This window comes from Pelobates fuscus, chromosome 3 (genome assembly GCF_036172605.1).
Source record: "Pelobates fuscus isolate aPelFus1 chromosome 3, aPelFus1.pri, whole genome shotgun sequence".
Taxonomy (NCBI): Eukaryota; Metazoa; Chordata; class Amphibia; order Anura; family Pelobatidae; genus Pelobates; species Pelobates fuscus.
In genome coordinates this window covers 357,208,711-357,213,272 of record NC_086319.1, presented here as the reverse complement: position 1 = coordinate 357,213,272, position 4,562 = coordinate 357,208,711, and positions in this window count along the sequence as shown.

The following is a 4,562-nucleotide window of genomic DNA, read 5'->3' as shown; positions in this document are numbered from 1 at the left end:
TTGTCCTGTTGCAACACCCATCTTCTGTTGAGCTTCAGCTAGTAGACAGATGGCCTTAAGTTCTCCTGCAAAATGTCTTGATAAACTTGGGAATTCATTTTTCCTTCGATGATAGCAATCCGTCCAGGCCCTGACACAGCAAAGCAGTCCCAAACCATGATGCCCCCACCACCATACTTCACAGTTGGGATTATGTTTTGATGTTGGTGTGCTGTGCCTCTTTTTCACCACACATAGTGGTGTGGGTTTCTTCCAAACAACTCATCTTTGGTTTCATCTGTCCACAGAATATTTTGCCAGTACTGCTGTGGAACATCCAGGTGCTCTTGTGCAAACTGTAAACGTGCAGCAATGTTTTGTTTGGACAGCAGTGGCTTCCTCTGTGGTATTCTCCCATGAAATCTATTCTTGTTTAGTGTTTTACGTATTGTAGATTCGCTAACAGGGATGTTAGAATTTGCCAGTGACTTTTGTAAGTCTTTAGCTGACACTCTAGGATTCTTCTTCACCTCATTGAGCAGTCTGCGCTGTGCTCTTGCAGTCATCTTTACAGGACGGCCACTTCTAGGGAGAGTAGCATCAGTGCTGAACTTTCTCCATTTATAGACAATTTGTCTTACTGTGGACTGATGAACAGCAAGGCTTTTGGAGATACTTTTATAGCCCTTTCCAGTTTTATGCAAGTCAACAATTCTTCATCGTAGGTCTTCTGAGAGCTCTTTTGTGCGAGGCATCATTCACATCAGGCAATGCTTCTTGTGAAAAGCAAGCCCAGAACTGGTGTGTGTTTTTTATAGGGGAGGGCAGCTATAACCAACACCTCCAATCTCATTGATTGGACTCCAGTTGGCTGACATCTCACTCCAATTAGCTCTTGGAGATGTTATTAGTCTATGGGTTCACATATTTTTTCCACCTGCACTGTGAATGTTTACATGGTGTGTTCAATAAAAACATGGCAACATTTCATTCTTTGTGTGTTATTAGTTTAAGCAGACTGTGATTGTCTATTGTTGTGACTTAGATGATGAGCAGATCACATTTTATGACCAATTTGTACAGAAATCCATATCATTCCAAAGGGTTCACATACTTTTTCTTGCAACTGTACCCTTCATTTTTTATATTTTTTCCTGTGTGCTTTGTTCTCACCATTTAGCATATCTCTCACTATTCCTTTTATGTTTTAGTTTTTGCTTCTGGAAGATCACACTAGGCTCTGTCGTAACCAGTGCTGTATATACTCCCATGAGGGCTTAAACACATAAAGGGGGAGATTGCTATCTCTTTAGTTAGTTCTCGTACTGCCAATCCATACCCGTTTGGAACTAGCGTGGTATGCTTTTATTAACTATCTATTATTGAGCATCTCACTCAGTTTAATTTGTCCTAGTACTTTTTAGAGTTACTAATAAAGTTATTTTGTTATTTATTATTATTTTCTCCTTTAAGATCTTATTGGAGTGGATTGGAAATTTAACCTTGTTGTCACTTTCTATTTAAGTGACACCTTTGGTTCTCTACTATTTACTATATGGATATATATATTATTTCATTCTACATGTATTTTGATATCAGTATATAATAATAATAACAAAGTATTTAACCAGTTAAGGTACATTCAGATTACTCTGGTTTCCAAGTACGTCCTGGGGTTGTTACTATCACCCAATTTAATGGTACTCATTTTATCTACCTCGGAAGGATGAAGGGCTGAGTCAACCCTGCCAGGATTTGAACCTGCGACCCATGGGTTAGAACAGATTCTGCTGATGCATTAGCCCACTGTATTTTAAAATACAGTTAGAACGAATTTACACATATATAAAAAAATGATTTATTTATTTTTTAGTAGTTTTTAATTTTATTTTTTAACGTATTTACATATTTATTTTACATTATATGTATTAAGGCCGTTTGGCCTGTATTTGTGGGAGGGGCTTAAATTAATTCACTCCCCTATATAAGGGACACCCCTTACCTGACTCATATCCCTTGAGGTCAGCATCAGAATTACCATCTACCATCTACCCTACACACTGGCACTTACATGGCATAAATTGGGTAATCCTTTCCCTGCTCAACTTTCGAGCTACAGATTAGCCTACTATATTATACTATACTATACTATACTATATTCGCAGATACTCTGTGCTGGTTATGATAACATATCCAGAGGCCTTAGTCATACACTATCTAGAAGACTTCTTGTTGATCAAAGATAACATATTTTTCACTAGAAGCCTCACGGCAGCTTAGTCTGGTTGACCACTTGGGCGTCCCAGTACCCCATAAGAAACAGAAGGCTCAGACACTATCATCACATTACTGGGCATATGACTTGAGTCGGCATCCATACACGCAAGTTACCACAAGACAAATAGGGAACATTCTCAACTATATCAATCACTACCTCCTGCTTAGTACTTACAACTGCAAGGAACTACAATCCCTACCAGGTTCCTTAATTTTGCCATGCCAATCATACCACAAGACCACGCTTTCACATCCAGAGTACTTTCCCCTTTTTTCCACACTTCCAACATGACGATCAGAGGATGTCCCTAGACACCTCAGCAACAGCAGACTTGCACATGGGGGGGGGATTTCTTAACCACTTGGCATGGTAAAAGCATGTTCCTTCCAGGATTGTCTGACACTTCTCCAACCAGATGGTCAGATGCGGCGTCTACCACGGGTTTGGCAGCGATTTACCGGGAACAATTGCTTTGAAGCTGTTGGCCATGGCATCCAGGTTTTGAATTTTTTTTTTTTTTTTTTATTCTTTATTTTGTTTGTGGATATGCACATGCAAAGAGAGGTACAGTAATCTTGTTATCCACTTTTTTTTTTTTTAAATGGTAAGTATGGTAACAAAAACATGCATATTCAACATTCATAAGTATCTTTACAGCAGCTTAATAAAGTATATGCAGTTAGTTTGCATGAGTTGGGTTTTGCTGTTGTGTTGTGGTGTGTGAGCTAATCCCTCTGGGGCTTAACATGTTGCTCGGGGGGTCGTCCCCTGGTAAAGCTAAGTGCTCCCTCGGCCTGGGTAGATGTTAGTGCGTGCGCAGGTGTCTACTGAGGCACTGGGTTAGTATGCAGGAGGTGGGTGCCTGGTGAAAAATGGCTTGGGGGGGGCGTGTCCTGACCGGAGAGCTGAGCAGTCGCATGCACTAGCAGCTCCGTTCCCGATCAACCTCAGAAGAGCCATTAAGCTGGAAAAAGCTTAAAATAAATAGCTAAAAAGCAGAGATGTCGCAACAAAAAGGGAAGAGGAACACTGACAGGTCGGAGAAAGCAAGTTTCTTCGCCTCCAGAGCCAGCCAGCAGAAAAATGTACAGACGCAAGAGCAGGCCCAAGATGGCGACGATGACAACGTGGAACATGAGGAACAGACGGCAAATCAAACACCCGTCTTAACACAGGACTCAATGAAAGCACTGCTGGAAGAGATGTCCAATAAAATACTCACCAAACTGGATTCAGCCATGAAAGATATACATAAAGATCTACGAGAACTGGGCACAAGAACATCGCACCTCGAAGACAAAATGGCGGATTATGAAACGGCCCATAACACCATGGCGGACACTATGGACGGCCTACTCGCCAGAATAGAAGAGCAGGATGTCAAAATTGCGGACATAGAGGACAGGGCCCGCAGAAATAACCTGCGAATAAGGGGTGTTGCAGAAACGGTAAACACACCGGACCTTATGGCCTACATCACAGGGCTCCTAAAACACCTCCTACCTGACTGGCCCCAGGAGATGCTCCTGATTGATAGAATTCACAGAACGGCGAAACCTGGCTTTCTACCGCCGGACACTCCACGAGATGTGCTGCTCCGCATGCATTATTTTCACGCTAAGGATGCAGCACTCAACGCTAATAGAATGAAAAAATCGACGCCGGAGGAGTACAAGAACATAGCCATATACGCGGACATTTCCACCCACACACTGAAACGACGGAGGGAGTTCAGAGACATTACTCAAGCACTGAGAAACAGCCATCTCCCATATCGATGGGGATACCCAACAAAGCTCCTAATCACCAAGAAAGGGAAGACGACGGTAGTGAAATCACCGGAGGAGGGGTACAACCTTCTCAAATCCTGGGATATCACACTACCGGACCCCACAACCGAAAGAAGGCACATCACTAGACTTTCCCCAGACTGGCAGAAATCAAAAAAGCGCCAAAATTGACCACAAGCTGAACACACGCCACATGGAGACAACCCTGGACTGATCAGGCTAAAACCTGGAGAAGGCCAAGAGTGGGTAAAGTAATAAAATGGCACAGTGACTAACGAAGGACTGATACACTGGCACCCTTTATTCAAAAGACTACTGCAGATAGAGATATTATGGGAAAGACTGTTATACACTGTTTATTATTACTGTTTGCTAACATGAATAATGGGGTGATATTAATGTAGGAAGGGGTCATTACAGCAGGAAAGACTGCTAGCCAGGCGGGAAAGAACCCGCGGTACAATAGATAAACCCAGGCCCTCCTAGGGGACCACACATACAATGACGCTCTCCAT